Source organism: Oncorhynchus keta, chromosome 26 (genome assembly GCF_023373465.1).
Source record: "Oncorhynchus keta strain PuntledgeMale-10-30-2019 chromosome 26, Oket_V2, whole genome shotgun sequence".
NCBI lineage: Eukaryota > Metazoa > Chordata > Actinopteri > Salmoniformes > Salmonidae > Oncorhynchus > Oncorhynchus keta.
This window is the reverse complement of record NC_068446.1, coordinates 100,348-125,568: the sequence shown is the minus strand read 5'-3', so window position 1 is coordinate 125,568 and position 25,221 is coordinate 100,348. Positions and strand designations below refer to the sequence as shown.

The window sequence follows — 25,221 nt, the reverse complement described above, 5'->3', positions numbered from 1 at the left end:
AAGTGCCATCTTTTGGTGACCACAGAGAGCCAGGACACCCGTTTAACATCCCATCCGAAAAACAGCACCCTACACAGGGCAATGTCCCCAGTCACTACCCCTGGGGTATTTTTTTAAACCAAAGGAAAGAGTGCCTCCTACTGGCCCTCCAACACCATCTGGTCTCCCATCCAGGGACTGACCAGGACCAACCATGCTTAGCTTTAGCAGCAAAACAGCAGTGGGATACATGGTGTTAGAGTATACTGCTGGTTTGAAGTAAATGTGACAACATGGGGTTGCAGAAATTCAAAATGTGATACCATGAAACTATATTTGTGAAAACATTTCAAAACCCAGTTGTCATTGAGAATATTTTACTTTGTGGCACATTATTGATGTATAAATTCATTGTCCCTTGCAGGTTTTGTCTGATTCCCATATTGTTTCAGGGATCAATGTCTTTAGAACATTTTGTCATGGTCCTCTGGATTATTTGGGACTCAAACTCACAACCTTTCGGTTGCTGCACCACCAGGACTGTGGACATAATGGAGATTGGCTATACATACCTGTCTGTATATTGCCAAGAATATATTTTTGCACTTTGCCTAAAATATACACAACAAGGTGTCATTTCTGTAAAAAGACAGTATGCTGCAATCCTACAATGTGATTTTCTGTTTTTTTTCTCATTTTGTCTGTCATTGTTGAAGTGTACCAATGATGAAAATTACAGGCCTCACTCATCTTTTTAAGTGGGAGAACTTGTACAATTGGTGGCTGACTAAATACTTTTTTGCCCCACTGTATATGTATATACAGTACAAGTCAAAGGTTTGGATACACCTACTCATTCAAGGGTTTTTCTTTATTGTTACTATTTTCTACATTGTAAAATAATAGTGAGGGCATCAAAACTATGAAATAACAAACATGGAATCATGTAGTAACCAAAAAAGTGTTATATATTTAAAAATATATTTGAGATTTGAGATTTTTCAAAGTAGTCACCCTTTGCCTTGATGACAGTTTTGCACACGCTTGGCATTTTCTCAACCAGCTTCATGAGGTAGTCACCTGGAATGCATTTCAAATAACATGTGTGCCTTGTTAAAAGTCAATTTGAGCCAATCAGTTATGTTGTTACAAGGTAGGCCCTATTTGGTAAAAAGTCCATATTATGGCAAGAACAGCTCAAATAAGCTAAGAGAAATTACAGTCCATCATTAATTTAAGACAGGAAGGTTAGTCAAATCCGGGAAATTTCAAGAACTTTTTAAAGTTTATACAAATGCAGTCGCAAAAACCTTCAAACTTTATAATGAAGCTGTCTCTCACGAGGACCAGCACAGGAAAAGAAGATCCAGAGATACTTCTACTGCAGAGGATAAGTTCATTAGATTTAACTGCACCTCAGATTGCAGCCCAAATAAATGCTTTACAGAGTTCAACAGTCACATCTCAACATCAACTTTTCAGAGGATATTGTGTGAATCAGGCCTTCATGGTTGAATTGCTGCAAAGAAACCACTACTAAAGGACACCAATAATAAGAAGAGACTTGCTTAGACCGGTAGAAATCTGTCCTTTGGTCAAATTGGTCCAAATTTGTGATTTTTGACTCCATCCATCATGTCGTTGTGAGACGCAGACTAGGTGAATGGATGACCTCCGCATAAGTGGTTCCCACCGTGAAGCATAGAGGAGGAGGTGTGATGGTGTGGGGGTGCTTTGCTGGTGACACTGTCTGTGATTTATTTAGAATTCAAGGCACACTTAACCAGCATGGCTACCACAGCATTATGCAACAATACGCCATGCCACCTGGTTTGCGCTTATTGGGACTATCATTTGTTTTTCAACAGGACAATGATCCAAAACACACCTCCAGGCTGTGTAAGGGCAATTTGACCAAGAAGGAGAGCGATTGAGTGCTGCTTCAGATGACCTGGCCTCCACAATCACCTGACCTCAACCCAATTGAGATGGTTTGGGATGTGTTGGACTGTAGAATGAAGGAAAAGCAGCCAACAAGTGCTCAGCATATGTGGGAACTGTTAGAAAAGCATTCCAGGTGAAGCTGGTTGAGAGAAGGCCAAGAGTGTGCAAAGCTGTCATTAAGGCATAGAGTGGCTACTTTGAAGAATCTCAAATAGCAAATATATTATATTTGTTTTTTTGCTTACTACATGATTCCATATGTGTTATTTCATGGTTTTGATGACTCCACTATTATTTTACACTGTAGAAAATAGTAAAAATGAACAAAAACCCTTGAATAAGTAGGTGTGTCCAAACCTTTGACTGGTACTGTATGTTGTCTTCCTCTGTTTTCAAATCTTGCTGACATCTCTCTCGCTCTCTCTCCCTGCAGTGAGGTTCGCAGACTGTGGCCTGGGCGACAGGGTGCTGTTGGAGGTGGTTGACGTGGAAGACTTCAGGCTGGATGAGGATGGCACGGTGTATGCCCGGCATGCCTTCCGTCTTGCCGACAGGAAGAGCGCCTTGGTGGTGCGAGCGAGGGATCTGGAGACCAAGGAGGATTGGAAGACGCATGTTTACCTCCTCCTCCGGAAGGAAGGAAAGCGAGAGACGACAGAACACAAACTCATCAAACAGGTCTGGGATATAATACCGATTTTCTTTTTCATTTAACAGACGACTTATCCAAAGCAATACACTTTTACCCTACGCATATGTGGCCCATGCGGGAAATGAAAACACAACCCACGCATTCTGTAAAAACTCCTGGCCCTAAACATGATGATGAAGTATAATGTTATCAGGGGTATATACCTACTCTGTTAGTCGTTGATGGCCAGTAAAGTGCTGATAACCACAGAAAGAAGACAAGGCTCACTACAGTATAGTGTGCATCCCAGATGTCACCCTATTTCCTTTATAGTGTGCTATTTTTCACCAGGTCCCTGGTCAATAGTAGTGCACTATGTAGGGAACAGGGTAGCATTTGGAATGCAGACAGCATCTGCACAGAAATGTTCCATTTTCTGCTTTCAAGGTGATTTGTAATTCTTATTGGAAACCAGACAGTGTTGGGATGTCCACCTTTTTATCACCCACAACCTGTATTCAGACAATTTGCCAGGGTTGGAAAGACTAAGCTATAAGACTACCTAAAGCATCTAAACTGGATCAAACGTTTCAGTAATGGGTACAATAATTCACGTTTCAGGACCCCATGTTAGTGTAAAACTAAGCCCTCAAAATAAGGCCTTATGAAATACATATTGTGTTAAATATGTATTATTTTTAATGGTAACATTTTCACTTGGTGAAGGCCACAGGACTGAAAATGGATGAATGCAGCTACCATGTCTCTGTCACTAACAAATAGAGTCATAGGTGGTAATTCTACAATTTACTTGAAAGCCAAGGCACTCTGGGAAATATTTGAATAAGGTTTTACACTAAGCAGTGTTTAACACTGTTTTGGCATCTATATGGGATTCAACACTTTCAGTAATGATTTAAAACTTTTTTGTTCTTTAAACCTCGACAATTTGCTTTGTGGTGCTACTGCCTGCTGTGTGTTAATTACATTTACATTACATTTAAGTCATTTAGCAGACGGAGGTCCTCTATATATGAGGATACATTCCCCAGTAAACATTGTTAATTAGAGCAATAAGGAGGTCCTCTACATATGAGGAGACATTCTCCAGTAAACATTGTTAATTAGAGCAATAAGGAGGTCCTCTATATATGAGGAGACATTCCCCAGTAAACATTGTTAATTAGAGCAATAAGGAGGTCCTCTATATATGAGGAGACATTCCCCAGTAAACATTGTTAATTAGAGCAATAAGGAGGTCCTCTACATATGAGGAGACATTCCCCAGTAAACATTGTTAATTAGAGCAATAAGGAGGTCCTCTATATATGAGGAGACATTCCCCAGTAAACATTGTTAATTAGAGCAATAAGGAGGTCCTCTATATATGAGGAGACATTCCCCAGTAAACATTGTTAATTAGAGCAATAAGGAGGTCCTCTATATATGAGGAGACATTCCCCAGTAAACATTGTTAATTAGAGCAATAAGGAGGTCCTCTATATATGAGGAGACATTCCCCAGTAAACATTGTTAATTAGAGCAATAAGGAGGTCCTCTATATATGAGGAGACATTCCCCAGTAAACATTGTTAATTAGAGCAATAAGGAGGTCCTCTACATATGAGGAGACATTCCCCAGTAAACATTGTTAATTAGAGCAATAAGGAGGTCCTCTACATATGAGGAGACATTCCCCAGTAAACATTGTTAATTAGAGCAATAAGGAGGTCCTCTATATATGAGGAGACATTCCCCAGTAAACATTGTTAATTAGAGCAATAAGGAGGTCCTCTATATATGAGGAGACATTCCCCAGTAAACATTGTTAATTAGAGCAATAAGGAGGTCCTCTACATATGAGGAGACATTCCCCAGTAAACATTGTTAATTAGAGCAATAAGGAGGTCCTCTATATATAAGGAGACATTCCCCAGTAAACATTGTTAATTAGAGCAATAAGGAGGTCCTCTATATATGAGGAGACATTCTCCAGTAAACATTGTTAATTCGAGCAATAAGGAGGTCCTCTATATATGAGGAGACATTCCCCAGTAAACATTGTTAATTAGAGCAATAAGGAGGTCCTCTATATATGAGGAGACATTCCCCAGTAAACATTGTTAATTAGAGCAATAAGGAGGTCCTCTATATATGAGGATACATTCCCCAGTAAACATTGTTAATTAGAGCAATAAGGAGGTCCTCTATATATGAGGATACATTCCCCAGTAAACATTGTTAATTAGAGCAATAAGAGGTCCTCTATATATGAGGAGACATTCCCCAGTAAACATTGTTAATTAGAGCAATAAGGAGGTCCTCTATATATGAGGAGACATTCCCCAGTAAACATTGTTAATTAGAGCAATAAGGAGGTCCTCTACATATGAGGAGACATTCCCCAGTAAACATTGTTAATTAGAGCAATAAGAGGTCCTCTATATATGAGGAGACATTCCCCAGTAAACATTTTCCCAGAAATAGTGCATTGCCATATGCTTAGTGGGTCCATTAATGTCTCTCGGCATTCTGTGGGAAAACAGTGTGAGGAAAGAAAAAGCTGTTAAAATACCACCGATACCAAACTTGTGAATAAAAGCTGTGAAATTGAACAAGTGGAGTGTTAGGCAGCTATTAGTCAGCTAGCTCGCTCAACAGACGGATGGATCAGAATACTCTGAGAAAAGGGAGGAAGGAAGGAGAGGGAGGGTTTGGAGAGGCAAGTGGGAGAGTTATGACGTAGAAGAAGGCTGTTGGGTATATAGGGGAAAGATGGAGAGAATGAAGTGAAAGAGAGAAAGGAGGAAAATATAGGGATAGAGATTAGGTGGAGGGATGCAGCGAGAGGATGAGATGGCTGAAGGGTTGTATTCAGATTCAGATTAGAGTATGGAGGAAACAAAACTGCATTCCTAGGCTGCAAATATTTATGAGGACACACACACAGGTTACATACACAGCCAGCCAGTCTGATCATTGGTCAGGTCCTCAGAAATGATGTCAGTAATCCAGCTCTGTGGAACGAGGCCATGAATACACTAAATCATAGTATTTGTCATAGTGTTTTTGTGTGTGTTGGTGTGTGGGTCTGAGTAATCTGCGTGTCTCTGTCTCTCTCTGTGTGTGTGTGTGTGTGTGTGTGTGTGTGTGTGTGTGTGTGTGTGTGTGTGTGTGTGTGTGTGTGTGTGTGTGTGTGTGTGTGTGTGTGTGTGTGTGTGTGTGTGTGTGTGTAACCTTGTTGTTGTCTCATCTCTGCAGGTGAACTCCAGCTCTGCAGCTGTGACTCAGCAGGTGCGAGAGATCGTGTTTCCATGGCACAGCTTGGTCGTTGGGGACGATGGATCTCTGAGGCGGGTGAAGAGGGACTGGGTCATTCCCCATCAACGTCCCTGAGAACTCACGAGGACAGTTCCCCGAGGAGCTAGTCAGGGTAGGGGAGACACATACATGGAGACACACACAAACGGGTTGTAAGTAAGCATTTCACGGTAAAGTCTACACATGTTGTATTCGGCGCATGTGACAAATACAGTTTGATTTGGAACACAGAGACACACACACACACACACACACACACACACACACACACACACACACACACACACACACACACACACACACACACACACACACACACACACACACACACACACACACACACACACACACACAACACACACAGTTCAAATGCCACGTTTTACACATTTCCCCACTAGCTCATAGGATTTTATAGTGTGTGTTTGTGTGTTCAGTTTTTGTGTATATGTACAGTATGTACTGTATGTGTGTGGTTCCAGTGTATGAAAAGCGCACTATTTCCTCCTAACACCATCTGCTGATATATTTATATTGTAATCCGCGGCATAAGGCTGAGTCAGGGGGTTAATGGCAGTGGGATGGTGATTTATACATGTTTATTAAGGTTTATGGTGCATCTGCTGTTTCCTGTCTGTACTATACAGCCCATGTATGGTGTTGAGGGGAGCTAAAGATGTTTTGAATAAAAGTGTGGTTGTAAATGTACTGTATCTAAACTGGGAATATCTCTCACTCTACCTCCCTCTGTCTCTCTCCCTCCTGCTAGATCCGGTCGGACCGTGATAAGAACAGTCTCCTGCGTTACAGTGTGACTGGGCCCGGTGCTGACCAGTCTCCGACCGGGATCTTTATCATCAACCCCATCTCTGGACAGCTCTCTGTGACCAAACCCCTCGACCGGGAACACATCTCCAACTTCCATGTAAGTGTTCAGCTCATAGAATTAGAATGAGTAGATTTAGCATCCACATTCCTGTCAATTACTCCATAATGGGTGGCTTGGTGGCCAACAGTCTTTATCGGTCTATGTTAAATGTAGTAAAACGCCATACAGAGTAAGTTGGACAGGAAACTTTGATCTTGAGAACTCACTCAATGCAGACACACAAGCAACTATGATCTGCAGCAGAGCATTTGCATGAAGGATGGGGCCACCTCGTGAATATTCATAGAGTGATGTAGCTGTCAGAGTCACTGAAGCTCTGTCATGAATACTAATTAGGTGTGGCAGTACCGGAGACATGGTATAGGGAGCTGCACAGCCAGGATTGCAGCTATGAGACAGGGTATAGGAGTAGGTACTGTAACAGCTGTATATTATGGCCCGCCTAGCGGTAGGCGTCTATCATGGCTGTTTTGGAGACGGGGTACAGCGTACAGGGGAGCGTACTCAGCTTTCATCCCTGTAGTGCTCTCTGTTAGAGAGCAGTAGGGGAGAGGCCCTAGGAGAGAAACACTTAAGAATCCTTAAATCCAACCTTGAGAGGCCAAGTGTATACAAACCTCAGAGTCAATAGCCCTGTTCCCAATCCCGATAAGTTACACCCTTCCCCTCTCTCTGCCCTTGGTGGATTGCCCTATGAAGTGTAAGCAAAACGCTGAAAACTACACCAATCCTATCCAAGGTCTACGAGGAGCTATTACCATATTGCTTACACATATGGAATCCTTTCTGATCCATGTGAGAGAGAAAACAAGAGAAGAGGGAAAGTCATGAGTTATCGAGTTGGAAACAAATGTGATAGAAAGAGAACAGCCATGGCCTGGTGAATTCAGACTGAACGCTATGCTAACAGTCTGGTTTAACCAGGTTAAGACAACCATGCCCTAACCCTGTATTAGTCTCTGGAACTGCGAGCCCATACCATTCCCATAAGTGTGCCTAACCATGAACCTGTATTTGTGTGCCTATAGTTGACAGCCCGCGTCCTTACCATGCGTTTAACCTGTACTACTGTATGCATCTGTGTAGCTGCGAGCCCATGCTGTGGACCTGAATGGGAACCAGATAGAGAACCCCATAGACATCGTCATCAACGTCATAGACATGAATGACAACAGACCAGAGTTTACACACACCATCTACAACGGATCAGTACCAGAGGGATCCAAACCAGGTAACAGCGCACACGCACGCATGCACGTATATTCCATTGTGTGAGAGGTTTTAATTGACTTGTTTGGTTCACGTTCCCAGGGTCCTTTGTGATGACAGTTACGTCACTGGACAAGGATGACCCTAAAACAGCCAATGGGATGCTCCGATACAAGATTATATCTCAGAATCCTGAAAACCCCTCCTCCAACATGTTCACAATCAACAACAAGACAGGAGGAATCATCACTGTGGCTGCAGGGCTAGACAGAGAGGTGTGTGTGTGTGTGTGTGTCAATGTGTTTCAATGTTTTTATGATTGTGTGTTCACAATATAGACTGTCTATATTATACGCTGTAACATGGACCTGTACCCTGTTGTCTTCCTTCTTCCAGAAAGTTCCTCAGTACACGTTAATCATCCAGGCTACTGACATGGAGGGGAACCCAACCTATGGCCTGTCTAACACAGCTACGGCTATCATCAGGATCACTGACGTCAATGATAACCCCCGGAGTTCACCGCTGACAAAGTAAGTCACAGACAGACAAACAGACATACTGACAGATAGACAGACATATACACACACACGAATGTGCACACACAGATGCATACAGACACACAATACACCAACACGTGCAAACAGACACACTTTCTCTCTCAAACACAGGGGGGACACACAGAATATCTTTTTCAAATAAACCAAATGTTTTATCATAAGAGACTATCTTTCTCCTATTATTGAGCAATATTTTCATCTTTCACTCCCGCCTCTCTCTTTCACTTCCCCTCGCTCTGTAGTTCTATGGAGAGGTGCAGGAGAACCGTGTGAATGTGATCGTAGCTAATCTGACAGTAACAGATAAGGACCAGCCCCACAGTGCAGCCTGGAGGACTGTGTACAGGATCACAGCTGGAGACCCCACTGGACGCTTCACCATCCCCACTGACCTCACCACCAATGAGGGACTGGTCACTGTGGTTAAGGTATGGATTTACACAGCTCTGATGAGAAATATTTTTTTATATGAATGGAAAATGAACTTTTACAGCATATACCTGTATATACATGCAGACAAAGAGACAGAGATACAGCACAGACTTATTTTACATTTTGTTGTGTTATAGCCTGAATGCAAAATGGATTAAATAGATGTGTTTCTTACCCATCTACACACGAAGTGAAAACATGTTTTTTGGCATTTTTGCAAATGTATTGAAAATTAAATACAGAAATATCTCATTTACATAAGTATTCACATCCCTGAGTAAATATGTGTTAGAATCACATTTGGCAGTGATTACAGCTGTGAGTCTTTATGGGTAAGTCTCTAAGAGCTTTGCAAACCTGGATTATACAATGTTTGCACATTAATTTGAAAAATTCTTCCAGCTGGTTGTTGATCATTGCTAGACAGCCATTTCCAAGTCTTGCCATAGATTTTAAAGCTGATTTAAGTCAAAACTGTAACTAGGCCACTCAAGAACATTTAATGTCATCTTGGTAAGCAACTCCAGTGTACTTTATATTTTGCCTTGTATTTTAGGTTATTGACCTGCTGAATTTGTCTCCCAGTGTCTGTTGGCAAGCAGACTGAAGCAGGTTTTCCTTTAGTTTTTTTCCTGTGCTTAGCGCTATTCCATGTCTTTTTAATCATAAAAAAAACTCCCCAGACCTTGGCAAGCATACCCATAACATCATGCAGCCACCACCATGCTAAAAAATATGAAGAGTGGTACTCAGTAATGTGTTGCGTTAGATTTGGTGAAATCGATTAGTGGTTTCCTTCATGGTGAAATACCTTAGCGGTTTCCTTCATGGTGAAATACCTTAGTGGTTTCCTTCATGGTGAAATACCTTAGTGGTTTCCTTCATGGTGAAATACCTTAGTGGTTTCCTTCCACTCCGGCAACTGAGTTAGGAAGGATGCCTGTGTCTTTGTAGTGACTGGGTGGATTGATACACCATCCAAAGTGTAGTGAATAACTTCACCATGCTAAAGTGAGTCCATGCAACTTGACTTATTAAGAGCATTTTTACTCCTGAACTTATTTAGGCTTTCCATAACAAAGGGTTGAATACTTGACTCAAGACATTTCAGATTTTCATTTTTAATTCATTTGTAAACATTTCTAAAAACAAAATTCCACTTTGACATCGTGGAGTATTGTGTCAAGAAATCTCAATTGAATACATTTTAAATTCAGGCTATAACACAACAAAATGTGGAAAAAGTCAAGGGGTTTGATTACTTTCTGAAGCCACTGTACATTACGGCTGTTTTCAAAGTGAGAGCTTTGGTATGTAAGATTTACAAACAAATTGAACTTTAAACTGCGTGGCTAACTGGTATGTGTGTATCTCTCCAGCCTATAGACTATGAGGTGAGTCGTTCCTTCGTGCTGAGGGTACTGGCTGAGAACGAGGTTTCCCTGGCTCGTGGTATCCACCTGCCCCGTCAGTCCACCGCCACCGTGTCTGTACGCATCACAGACGTCAACGAGAGCCCAGAGTTCTCCCCTAACCCCAAAGTCATCAAACTAGAGGAGGGGCTACCGGGCAGCTCGCTACTCACCACCTTTACAGCACAGGACCCTGACAGATACATGCAACAGAACATACGGTAAGTAGATGAGAGAGGGATCAGCATTGGCATGTTAGCTAATATATATATTTTTAAAACTTTTATTTAACTAGGCAAGTCAGTTAGGCAAATTGTTATTTACAACAACAGCCTAGGAGCAGTGGATTAACAGCCTTGTTCAGGGGCAAAACGAAAGATTTTTACCTTGTCAGCTCACCAAGGGGGCGGGGCTTAGCAAAGGGTAAATTGTGTACTGTCATCTCATTGGTTGATTTTAAGGTACGCCAAGGTGTTCGACCCTGCTAATTGGCTGAAGATAGACCCTGTAAACGGGCGGATCTCCACCATCGCTGTGCTGGACAGAGAGTCTCCATATGTGAAGAATAACCTATACAACATCACCTTCATGGCCACTGACAATGGTGAGAGTGGACCTGTACTGTTTTTGGAACTTACAGTGTATAGCTGTGTGGGGTACTCATGCAGAGAAGCACTTAGAGCTGAATCTCACTATTCACATCAATTCAATTCAATTACAATCCATTTAGTTTGACTCACTTTCTTGGCACGATAAGATAAATATCTTGTCCCCCAAAAAAAAAAGAAAGGAAAATATCAGATGACAATGGTAGGTGGTCCTTCTGTAGCTCAGTTGGTAGAGCATGGCGCTTGTAACGCCAGGGTAGTGGGTTTGATTCCGGGACCACCCATACGTAGAATGTATGCACACATGACTGACTGTAAGTCGCTTTGGATAAAAGCGTCTGCTAAATGGCATATATTATTATATTATATATTAGTACTACTACAGAAAAGTATATGTATACACATGAGCACACAAGTTAGTGTTCACATACACAGACTCTAAAAACACCACTCACGCACAGAAAGCCCCTGCTGCGTCTCAGCACAATCCTGACTGAGCTCTTCATTGTGCTTTTGGCAAATACACACACACACACACACACACACACACACACACACACACACACACACACACACACACACACACACACACACACACACACACACACACACACACACACACACACACACACACACAGGTCAGCTGTGTATCTCAGGCAGCCTCCCTAACGTACTGATTTCCCTCTCCCTCATTCCTTTACTCACCCTCCTGGTGTGTTTGATCATACATTTCTCTCATCTCTTATTTAGGAGGTTAGTTTCACTGAAGTCATATGTAGCTGTTGACAGAGTGTTGTTTTAAGACATTTGAGTGTTGCAATATGGTTTGGCGTGTGACATAATATTATGTATGACAGCATGAATCCTGTTTGGTATGAGTGCTGTAATGTGCCTGTAATGTCTTCCTTTCAACACATAGTTCAGTACAGTATCTAAGTTGCACCAAACATTGTTTTATTATTCCTGTCTATGTAAGGTGCCATTTTCTTCACTTTACTTATCTCACTAGTCTCTCCATCTCTCTTTCCTCCATCCCTTTATCCTCCCTCTCTCAGGCATCCCCCCAGCCAGTGGTACAGGTACATTACAGATGTACCTGTTGGACATAAATGACAATGCTCCTCGTGTCTTCCCTCCGGAGGTGGAGATGTGTGAGAAGCCTGAGCCCAACACCATCAACATCACCGCCAGTGACCCCGATCTGACCCCTAACGCCGGCCCCTTCGCCTTCGAACTGGCCAAGCGGCCGGCAGATGCACGCAGGAACTGGACCCTCACACGCCTCAATGGTTAGTCTGTCTGCTTTTTCCCCTCTTTTGCTCCATTTCTCTTTCTCAAATGAATTTAATTCAAAAATGTTTTATTGGCATGACTAAATAACTTGTTGAACATTCTCCCCCATCTCGCTCTCTTTCTTTCTTTATCCTTCCCTCTATTACTCTCCCTTGCTCTCTCTCTCTCTCATTCTTATTTCCTGTCTTTGTCTCTAAAACTCTCAACCTCCATCTGTAACTCCCCACAAACTCTCTTTTCCTCCCCACCTCTCTCTCTCTTCCCCCTCTCTCTTCCTTCCCCCCTCTCTCTCTTTCTCTCTTCTCCTCCCCTCTCTCTCTCTGTGTGTCCCTATCCCAGGTGAATATGCTCAGGTCAGGCTGCGGATAGGTTTTCTGGAGAGTGGTATCTACGAGGTTCCTATCATCATCACAGACTCAGGCAACCTGCCCATGTCCAATACATCCTACCTACAGGTCAAGGTGTGTCAGTGTGATCACCATGGAGACTGCGTGGACATGGAACGCATCATCGCAGCAGGGCTGGGCACTGGAGCCATCATCGCAATCCTCATCTGTATCATCATACTGCTAGGTGAGTCTGGTTATACAGGCTAAGACGAGCTTACCCACACACTCAAGCAGACTTGCACACACCAACACACAGCCATATCCCCTGCCTTATCTCCCACATTCTCCTATCTGGGTATTTTTATAGCTCCAGTACAATCTCAGAAATAAATGTTTGGATTTGTTCCGAAACGTTTAGTTATACTGTAGGTACATATGTCAGATAATACCTTTCTCTAGTGATGGAGAAATTAAGTTTCCTGAAGCGTCGAGATTTTCCAACCAATTGTGTCAAAACATGTTCATTACGAGGCTTTGATCAACATAGTGTACACTAGCGGCACCTCGCGATCAAAATAATTTAGAGCAGCCAAATTATTATAGTTGACATCCCATACCCCATAGCGTGTGCGCAGCGTGGCCTTTTTTGTCTAATACCAAACCAATACCAAACCAATACCAAACCAATACCAAACCAATACCAAACCAATACCAAACCAATACCAAACCAATTAGTTCGACCAAACGAAGCTTCGGATGCCATTGATCACGTGCTTCTGATAAAAGGATACAGGCATCGACACACTGCTCAGCAATGTTGACGGATGCCCCGGGAACTCCAGCATCAAACGTAACATCACTACCTTTCTCGACGGGTAAAAAAAACATGCTTTTTGCCTTCATATGTGACCAACTGGCTCGATTCGGACTTATGTAACAACATTTTCAATGGTGTTTTTTACATTGGATAAAAGTAGAGACTCAGAGTTAGAAAATGTTATTTCATGCACTACAGTTGAGGAACAATGGGAAAGTATTTCTACTTTGAAAGTTGATAAGGGTGTAACCTCACTTTTGAGAAAAACGCCCTTCAATGTTTTGGTACCTACTAGAGAGCTCTTCTTTATCTACACCCATTCAGCATCACTCATATCCTTTTAATCTTTAGCCCCACCTATCTCTTTAAGGATTCACATGTGAGGCTATGTACTAAACAACAAAAAATGTCAAGACTAAAGGCTGACTTATACTATGGGTATGTTCTTAAATTTGTGCCAGAGTGTGCTCTGGGAGTTCGTTATCTCAGAGCATTGTCAGATTGTCCATTCGTAAATTCACAGCGTTTTGCTCTCTGAGAGTTCAGAGCGCACACTGGACGCTCTGGCCTAACAACAGCAGTCAAGCACCCAAGCTAACTAGCTAACGTTGGCTAGCTTGCTAGCTATTTCCAGACACAAATGAGAGAAGAGGTCATTCTGACCATTTTACTCCCCCTAGCAGAGCTGGTTAGGCTGTGTTTATGTTATCCAGAGCGTTGGTGACTGCAACTGTGCTGCTGGCAACAATTTAATTACGTTTTTTTTGCAACGTTTACTGACACCGGCCATTTTCATCGGGTGTTGAGCGTTCGTAAATTTGTCAGTTATTCGTCAGTGAGCTCTGGCACACTCAAACAGGAGTGCTCTGAAATCAGAGTTGATAGCCAGAGTGAATTTATCAGCTACGTCTAACGACAGTTATCGCAGTATTTTTTTATTTATTTTTATTTCACCTTTATTTAACCAGGTAGGCTAGTTGAGAACAAGTTCTCATTTGCAACTGCGACCTGGCCAAGATAAAGCATAGCAGTGTGAACAGACAACACAGAGTTACACATGGAGTAAACAATTAGCAAGTCAATGACACAGTAGAAAAAATGGGCAGTCTATATACAATGTGTGCAAAAGGCATGAGGTAGGCGAATAATACAATTTTGCAGATTAACACTGGAGTGATAAATGATCAGATGGTCATGTACAGGTAGAGATATTGGTGTGCAAAAGAGCAGGAAAGTAAATAAATAAAAACAGTATAAAAACAGTATGGGAATGAGGTAGGTGAAAATGGGTGAGCTATTTACCTATAGACTATGTACAGCTGCAGCGATCGGTTAGCTGCTCGGATAGCTGATGTTTGAAGTTGGTGAGGGAGATAAAAGTCTCCAACTTCAGCGATTTTTGCAATTCGTTCCAGTCACAGGCAGCAGAGTACTGGAACGAAACGCGGCCAAATGAGGTGTTGGCTTTAGGGATGATCAGTGAGATACACCTGCTGGAGCGCGTGCTACGGATGGGTGTTGCTATCGTGACCAGTGAACTGAGATAAGTTGGAGCTATACCTAGCATGGACTTGTAGATGACCTGGAGCCAGTGGGTCTGGCGACGGATATGTAGTGAGGGCCAGCCGACTAGAGCATACAGGTCGCAGTGGTGGGTGGTATAAGGTGCTTTAGTGACAAAACGGATGGCACTGTGATAGACTGCATCCAGTTTGCTGAGTAGAGTGTTGGAAGCCATTTTGTAGATGACATCGCCGAAGTCGAGGATCGGTAGGATAGTCAGTTTTACTAGGGTAAGCTTGGCAGCTTGAGTGAAGGAGGCTTTGTTGCGGAATAGAAAGCCGACTCTTGATTTGATTTTTGATTGGAGATGTTTGATGTGAGTCTGGAAGGAGAGTTTGCAGTCTAGCCAGACACCTAGGTACTTATAGATGTCCACATATTCAAGGTCGGAACCATCCAGGGTGGTGATGCTAGTCGGGCATGCGGGTGCAGGCAGCGATCGGTTGAAAAGCATGCATTTGGTTTTACTCGCGTTTAAGAGCAGTTGGAGGCCACGGAAGGAGTGCTGTATGGCATTGAACCTCGTTTGGAGGTTTGATAGCACAGTGTCCAATGACGGGCCGAAAGTATATAGAATGGTGTCGTCTGCGTAGAGGTGGATCAGGGAATCGCCCGCAGCAAGAGCAACATCATTGATATATACAGAGAAAAGAGTCGGCCCGAGAATTGAACCCTGTGGCACCCCCATAGAGACTGCCAGAGGACCGGACAGCATGCCCTCCGATTTGACACACTGAACTCTGTCTGCAAAGTAATTGGTGAACCAGGCAATGCAGTCATCCGAAAAACCGAGGCTGTTGAGTCTGCCGATAAGAATATGGTGATTGACAGAGTCGAAAGCCTTGGCGAGGTCGATGAAGATGGCTGCACAGTACTGTCTTTTATCGATGGCGGTTATGATATCGTTTAGTACCTTGAGTGTGGCTGAGGTGCACCCGTGACCGGCTCGGAAACCAGATTGCACAGCGGAGAAGGTACGGTGGGATTCGAGATGGTCAATGACCTGTTTGTTGACTTGGCTTTCGAAGACCTTAGATAGGCAGGGCAGGATGGATATAGGTCTATAGCAGTTTGGGTCCAGGGTGTCTCCCCTTTGAAGAGGGGGATGACTGCGGCAGCTTTCCAATCCTTGGGGATCTCAGACGATATGAAAGAGAGGTTGAACAGGCTGGTAATAGGGGTTGCGACAATGGCGGCAGATAGTTTCAGAAATAGCGGGTCCAGATTGTCAAGCCCAGCTGATTTGTACGGGTCCAGGTTTTGCAGCTCTTTCAGAACATCTGCTATCTGGATTTGGGTAAAGGAGAACCTGGAGAGGCTTGGGTGAGGAACTACGGGGGGCGGAGCTGTTGGCCGAGGTTGGAGTAGCCAGGCGGAAGGCATTGCCAGCCGTTGAGAAGTGCTTATTGAAGTTTTCGATAATCATGGATTTATCAGTGGAGACCGTGTTTCCTAGCCTCAGTGCAGTGGGCAGCTGGGAGGAGGTGCTCTTGTTCTCCATGGACTTCACAGTGTCCCAGAACTTTTTGGAGTTGGAGCTACAGGATGCAAACTTCTGCCTGAAGAAGCTGGCCTTAGCTTTCCTGACTGACTGCGTGTATTGGTTCCTGACTTCCCTGAACAGTTGCATATCACGGGGCTATTCGATGCTATTGCAGTCCGCCACAGGATGTTTTTGTGCTGGTCGAGGGCAGTCAGGTCTGGAGTGAACCAAGGGCTGTATCTGTTCTTAGTTCTGCATTTTTGAATGGAGCATGCTTATCTAAAATGGTGAGGAAGTTACCTTTAAAGAATGACCATGCATCCTCAACTGACGGGATGAGGTCAATGTCCTTCCAGGATACCCGGGCCAGGTCGATTAGAAAGGCCTGCTCACAGAAGTGTTTTAGGGAGCGTTTGACAGTGATGAGGGGTGGTCGTTTGACTGCGGCTCCGTGGCGGATACAGGCGATGAGGCAGTGATCGCTGAGATCCTGGTTGAAGACAGCGGAGGTATATTTGGAGGGCCAGTTGGTCAGGATGACGTCTATGAGGGTGCCCTTGTTTACAGAGTTAGGGTTGTACCTGGTGGGTTCCTTGATGATTTGAGTGAGATTGAGGGCATCTAGCTTAGATTGTAGGACTGCCGGGGTGTTAAGCATATCCCAGTTTAGGTCACCTAACAGAACAAACTCTGAAGCTAGATGGGGGCGATCAATTCACAAATGGTGTCCAGGGCACAGCTGGGAGCTGACGGGGTCGGTAGCAGGCGGCAACAGTGAGAGACTTGTTTCTGGAGAGAGTAATTTTCAAAATTAGTAGTTCAAACTGTTTGGGTATGGACCTGGAAAGTATGACATTACTTTGCAGGCTATCTCTGCAGTAGACTGCGACTCCGCCCCTTTGGCAGTTCTATCTTGACGGAAGATGTTATAGTTGGGTATGGAAATCTCTGAATTTTTGGTGGCCTTCCTGAGCCAGGATTCAGACACGGCAAGGACATCAGGGTTAGCAGAGTGTGCTAAAGCAGTGAGTAAAACAAACTTAGGGAGGAGGCTTCTGATGTTGACATGCATAAAACCAAGACTTTTTCGATCACAGAAGTCAACAAATGAGGGTACCTGGGGACATGCAGGGCCTGGGTTTACCTCCGCATCACCCGCGGAACAGAGAAGGAGTAGTATGAGGGTGCGGCTAAAGGCTATCAAAACTGGTCGCCTAGAGCGTTGGGGGCAGAGAATAAGAGGAGCAGGTTTCTGGGCATGGTAGAATATATTCAGGGCATAATAAGCAGACAGGGGTATGGTGGGGTGCGGGTACAGCGGAGGTAAGCCCAGGCACTGGGTGATGATGAGAGAGGTTGTATCTCTGGACATGCTGGTTGTAATGGGTGAGGTCACCGCATGTGTGGGGGGTGGGACAAAGGAGGTAACAGGGGTATGCAGAGTGGATCTAGGGGCTCCATTGTGAACTAAAACAATGATAACTAACCTGAACAACAGTATACAAGGCATATTGACATTTGAGAGAGACATACAGCGAGGCATACAGTAATCACAGGTGTTGAATTGGGAAAGCTAGCTAAAAACAGTAGGCGAGGCTAATCAGCTAGCACAACAAACAGCAGGTAAAATGGCGTTGACTAGGCAACTGGGTGGACAGATAAACAAACAAGCAGAATGGGGTACCGTGATTAATGGACAGTCCAGCGTGCGTCAGCTATGTAGCCAAGAGATCAGTGTCCAGGGGGCAGCGGTGGATGGGCAGGGAAGCTGGGCTGGCGAGTGTTATCCAGGTTTAAAAAAAACTAACAATGACTAAATAGCTTGTAGCTAGTTAGCTGGTTAGCGTCTGGAGGTTCTTGAGTGTGTCATAAAAATAAAATAAAAATTAAAAGTAATAGCGATTCCGTATCACAGTGGGTGAGGCAGGTTTCCAGAAGGTATAAACAAAATAAAAATCAAAGAGAGATAGAAAGTAAATGGGTTCAGAGTGTTTGGGATGCGGTGATTCAGATGGTTAGCAGGCCTGTGCAGTAACATCATAAACATGGTATTGAAATAGTTACTTGCATAGCGGAGTCTTTTGTTTAGATCTGTAGCTAGCTAGCTAAACAATTAACCATAATCCCAACTCATAACATTACTACACTTGATGAATATGCAGGTAGCTAACCAACCAGGTTCAATGTTTGCTAGTTATAGCCTAATGTTAGCTAGCAATGCCAATGGCTCTGAAATACAAATAATATTACTACACAGATCACACAAGTAACGTTAGCTAGCTAGCTAATAGTACACTTTAACTTGAAATGAAAACAACTTTTCTGACAAAACTAAAAATGTGTAATATCTGAAAATGTAGCTAGCTAGACTCTCTTACCCATATACAAGGATGGACGCTTCTCCCTCTTTGTCACGGATGCCGTGGTTGTCCTTAGTTTGAAGATGTAATCCAGAGACATGTGTTTTCAACAGCCTTCTGAGTGTTTTCTTTTCAACTCCGTCTGCATATATGTAATCAAATGCCAGAATGCCAGAATTCTCTCCATCTTCTTTGCTATCATACTTCATTTGCTATCATACTCTAATTCCATTTATTTAAAAACTCGGTCCTCCAGAAAGTGGAGAGCAACAAATCAAAATCTAATTTTATTTGTCAAATGTGCAGAATACAACAGGTGTAGTAGACCTTACTGTGAAATGCTTACTTACAAGCCCTTAACCAACAAGGCAGTTAAGAAAAATAAGTGTCATGAAAGTATTTCCTAACATAAATGGAAGTTAAAAAAATAATGATAATAATTAAAGAGCAATAATAAAATAACAGTAACCAGGCTATATACAAGGGCTACCGCTACAGAGTCAATGTGCGGGGGCACAGATTAGTCGAGGTAATTGAGGGAATATGTACATGTAGGTAGACTTATGCAGCTCTACTACGTGATATCTTTTTTTTAAAAGCAGCATTAGAAAGGATTACCTACACATACTGACCAGCTCACATTATAGACGGAAGCCAATCATGGTTAGGGGGAAGGTTGCTCGCTTTTTTTCGTGGATAAACCAACTAGGCTCATAATTGAACAATTGTATTCGTATTTACAAATGGTACAAGCTTGTTATTAAGGCACTTGAAAGTTCACATGTTCCAGAAGGTATTTCTGCCAAAAAAAACACATTTTGCTAAAAGAAAAGTTTACGTTAAAATGGCTCTCCGTTGAAGTAGTGACGTGCGACAGCTGCCTAGTTTCCTGAAACAAGTCACATATAGTACCACCACAGTTACAAAGCCATTTGGTCCTTGTAGACTTCAAAATGTTCCTCTACCATAGCACAGTTAAACTGGTACAACACTTCCACTCGCGGTTGGCCAAAAATAATTAGCGGAAAGCCACACCCCGCCTAAGCCATAACACCTATATAATTTTCCAATGTGCCTTGTCTTTTAGACAAGGACACACAGCTGTCTTCAAACATGGAAAATCAAGCCGCTCATGAGTTCAGCAACACCTTGTGAAATGGCACAATATGCTTCTGTGGATAAAATTCAACCCACTCAATCAATTAACAATGCCAGCCTACCATAAACACATTTCCAATACATACAGTTCCATTTACAACCACGAAAACCAATACACCCTGATTTATTTTGCTATCTGGAACCTAAAAGAGTTCTTCAGCTGTCCCCATAGGAGAACCCTTTGAAGAACCGATATAGAACCCAAAAGGGTTTTCCCTTCAACCAAAAAGGTTATCCTATGGGGACAGCCAAACAACCCCTCTGGGGAATAATATTCTAAGAGCTAGCAAGAAACCATAATATAATGTATCTATTTCTATGATGAAACATATTGATATGTAGCTATACCCAGGGGTGTCATTTTGGTTTCTTGGATTGGAATTGTGTTGAATTTGGCTTATATCACGCTATACCACAATGAACAACGAAATCTCCGCTGTGCTTTAACAGTGTCATGGATAGTGCCCTACACACTAAACAAGGCTGTTGTAAACCTAGGCTAGCTAAGGAAGTCATTTTGCCATTGCATGACCTAGGTTTTTCCTGAAATGACACCACTGGATATTCCACCAAGATTTTGATAAAAACCAACCAGCTAAATTGTTTCTTACCTTTTCAGAAGAGTTGCAGTGTTGTGGGATTGTGGGATATGGTGCTAAACACCTTGACAAGTTCCTTGTCTTTTCAGAGACTATATTCCAAAAAAAATTCACTGCCCCCTCCCCTCTTGGCTCTATTGCATCCAATGTCCCCCTCTGTGGTTGCTGGTTTGAAACAAGGAACTCAATAATGTCCATAATCATAGTCAAATACATGCGATTTCTTGCCAGCTACCTATCATGAATTAGTGTTGACAGCGATGTTCCCATAGCACATCAAACTAGTTTTTCTTTACACAGTGCAGTGTATTTAAAATTCTCTTTGCTTGATGGGTGCCTAGCAAATCATTTGGTACTATCAATAGCATTCCTCCAGATAGAATACCCAGCTTTATTGCAGGCCTTGTCTGCGTTAGCATTGGACCTTACACATAACTTTCGACAATGGGGGAAAAAAAGGCTGCATCTACACTCTCTTCCTATGAACTAACCTGAATAAAAATAGGTGTGGCATGACAAGAAGCTGATTAAACAGGAAAGTAACTGGAATTATGCAACCCTACCTGCAAGTGACATTCTACTGGCTTGCAAAGTGATTTGTAAATCCTATTGGAATCCAGCCATAGTTAGGATACAGTTGGAATGGTTTTGTTTCTCTTTTGGTGAAATTGTATTAACACAATTTCACTTGCACAGCTCATATATTTACATCATCGTATGTACACTTTAAAGCAGTATAAATATGCATTCAAAACAGCATTGAATATTACATTGGTTAGTTGAATGTGTTCTTGATTGAAACAATAAAAAACTACCTAAAACAAAAGTGCTTAAAAAATATCCAATCTGTAAAGCCTTTAAATGTGCACACATGATTTAAAACAAAAGTAAACATTTTTAAGACATGGAAAACATGTTAAAAATGTACTTTGTTAAAAAAGCTATCTTCGGTTCTTTGTACGGGAACGGGGTGTCCTTATCAAAAAAGCTTCCACCTGCTCTTCCGAATCAACTCCGTACCCATCCACCGGGGCCCGGAGGAGACTCCTCCCCTAGGCGCATCGCCCTAGGTCCCACAGCGCTGACAGGCCATTACCGCCAGGACCTTAGGTGTAATAATATAATATATGCCATTTAGCTGACGCTTTTATCCAAAGCGACTTACAGTCATGTGTGCATACATTCTACGTATGGGTGGTCCCGGGAATCGAACCCACTACCCTGGCGTTACAAGCGCCATGCTCTACCAACTGAGCTACGGTGTGGTGGGGGACCCTTCTTCTGGGGTCTATACCCCATTTCATTCGTACCACCCCAAGGCTTCAGTGTCTACCAAAGCCATTACCTGGTGGGTGGTCTCTACTTGTTTTCCTACCAACAGTGCATCTGTAAGGGAAGGGGGGTGAGCCAGAGCTTGGTGAAGCCCTGCGGTGGGATATAGGCCTTCGACCCACCCCATATAGCACGAGCTGAACAGTTGGAATAGTTATTCACCCACAACCTGCATTCATAATTCATGTCAGGGTTTGGAACACTATGAGGAGTCTAAGGTAGCCATTTAAACAGAAACAACCACTTATGAAACGGGTGCAAAGAATCTGATTGGATTAGTTTCGAAAAATGTTTGTGTAGCATAAAATTAAATCAATAAATCAATCCAATTTTATTTATATAGCCCTTCGTACATCAGCTGATATCTCAAAGTGCTGTACAGAAACCCAGCCTAAAACCCCAAACAGCAAGCAATGCAGGTGTAGAAGCACGGTGGCTAGGAAAAACTCCCTAGAAAGGCCAAAACCTAGGAAGAAACCTAGAGAGGAACCAGGCTATGTGGGGTGGCCAGTCCTCTTCTGGCTGTGCCGGGTGGAGATTATAACAGAACATGGCCAAGATGTTCAAATGTTCATAAATGACCAGCATGGTCGAATAATAACAAGGCAGAACAGTTGAAACTGGAGCAGCAGCACAGTCAGGTGGACTGGGGACAGCAAGGAGTCATCATGTCAGGTCATCCTGGGGCATGGTCCTAGGGCTCAGGTCAGTTGAAACTGGACCAGCAGCATGGCCAGGTGGACTGGGGACAGCAAGGAGCCATCATGTCAGGTAGTCCTGGGGCATGGTCCTAGGGCTCAGGTCCTCCGAGAGAGAGAAAGAAAGAAGGAGAGAATGTAGAATTAGAGAACGCACACTTAGATTCACACAGGACACCGAATAGGACAGGAGAAGTACTCCAGATATAACAAACTGACCCTAGCTCCCCGACACAAACTACTGCAGCATAAATACTGGAGGCTGAGACAGGAGGGGTCAGGAGACACTGTGGCCCCATCCGAGGACACCCCCGGACAGGGCCAAACAGGAAGGATATAACCCCACCCACTTTGCCAAAGCACAGCCCCCACACCACTAGAGGGATATCTTCAACCACCAACTTACCATCCTGAGACAAGGCTGAGTATAGCCCACAAAGATCTCCGCCACGGCACAACTCAAGGGGGGGGGCGCCAACCCAGACAGGATGACCACAACAGTGAATCAACCCACTCAGGTGACGCACCCCCTGCAGGGACGGCATGAGAGAGCCCCAGTAAGCACTGTTAGAGGCAGAGAATCCAAGTGGAAAGAGGGGAACTGGCCAGGCAGAGACAGCAAGGGCGGTTCGTTGCTCCAGAGCCTTTCCGTTCACCTTCCCACTCCTGGGCCAGACTACACTCAATCATATGACCCACTGAAGAGATAAGTCTTCAGTAAAGACTTAAAGGTTGAGACCGAAATCAAGCAATGTACATACAAAAACAGATACACATTTGGCAGAGAGAACAATCTATGGCTTGGGTGGCTGGAGTCTTTGACATTTTTTGGGGCCCTTTGACACCACCTGGTATATAGGTCCTGGATTTGTTTTAATTTAAACTTGATTTAAATAGAACAAATTCTTATTTATAATGACAGCCTACCCCAGCCAAACCTGTGCCAATTGTGCGCCACCCTATGTGACTCCCAATCACGGCTGGATGTGATACTGCCTGGGTTCAAAACAGGGACTGTAGTGATGCCCCTTGCACTGAGATGCAGTGCCTTACACCGCTGCGCCACTCGGGAGCCCATGGCAAGGACCTAAGCCCCCGTGATGTACTGTGCCATTCTCACCACCCTCTGTAGCATCTTACGGTCAAGTGCCTTGCAGTTGCCGTACCTAGCGATGATGCAGCCAGTCAAGATGCTCTCAATGGTGCAGCTGTAGAACCTTTTGAGGAACTGAGGGCCCATGCCAAATCTTTGACCCACACCTCTACAGCCCCACGATGTAGATGGGGTGTGCTCACCCCTTCATTTCTTGTAGTCCACTATCAGCTCCTTTGTCTTGCTGACGTTGAGGGAGAGGTTGTTGTCCTGGCACCACACTGCCTGCCAGATCTCTGACCTCCTCTCTGTAGGCTGCCTCATCGTCGTCTGTGATCAGTCCTACCACCGTCATGTTGTCAGCAAACTTGATGATGGTGTTGGAGTTGTTCACGGCCACGCAGTTCTAGCTGTGCTAGCTGAACAGTTAGTACAGGAAGGGACTAAGCACACACCCCTGGGGAGCCCCGTGTTGATGGTTAGAGCGGTGGATGTGTTGTCAACTATCCTCACCACCTGAGAGCAGGATTCAGTTGCAGAGGGAGGTATTCAGACCCAGGGTCTTGAGGTTGGTGATGAGCTTGGAGTGGACTATTTGATCTCAGTCTTATATTGACGCTTTGCCTGTTTGATGGCTCGTTGGAGGTCGTGGCGGGATTTCTTTGAAGCGTCCAGATTACTGTCCTGCTCCTTGAATGCGGCAGCTCTAGCCTTTAGCTCAGTGCGGATGTTGCCTGTAATCCATGGCTTCTGGTTGTGGTTTGTACGTATGGTCACGATGTCGTCGATGCATTTATTAAAGAAGCCATTGACTGATGTGGTAAACTCCTCAACTTTATCGGATAAATGCCAGAACATAGCGAAACAGTCTCCTTAGCTTAGCATCCGCTTCAATGGACCTCTTCCGTATTGAGCACATCACCGGTACTTCCTAACCCCCTTTCCCCCTTTTACAGCCCTTTGACCCCTCTACCCCCCTCGCCCAGTCTACCCCAACCTCCCCAGTCTAGCCCTTTGCCTCACCCTTAATGCACCTGTCACAACCCCAGCCTCACTCCCAGCCATGTTCTGAAATCTGCACTGAATATGTGGATCAAAGCAGGGAATTGCTGATCAAGCTCCTTTCAAGCTTAAATACCTCCCCTCTTTAACATGGCAGAGAAATATGGATGAATAAAAACTGAAGCTACATGTTGTTCCCTTCATCCTTACCTACTTTCTATCTTCTCTCCACCACTATCCTTTTTATTGTTCTCTCTCTCTCTCTCTCTCTCTCTCTCTCTCTCCCTCCCCCTCCCTCTCTCTCTCCCCCTCTCTCCCCCCTCTCTCTCTCTCTCTCTCTCTCTCCCCCCCCTCTCTCTCTCTGTGTGTTTTTGAGTGATAAGGGAATGTAGTGTAAATGTGCCCTTGGATGCAATGTGCACTGCTCAAATGAAATGGTTGTGAAGTTCTAATTATTCCTCTCTCTCTCTCCCATCCTACCTCTGTTCCTTCCTCTCTCCCCTCATCCTCCC

General features: G+C 43.8%; 1 pseudogene; it reads left to right on the top strand.

Annotated features, from left to right (window-relative positions):
- The window catches only part of LOC118358603 (cadherin-2-like), a 107,236-nt pseudogene that overhangs the window by 61,107 nt on the left and 20,908 nt on the right, over positions 1–25,221 (top strand).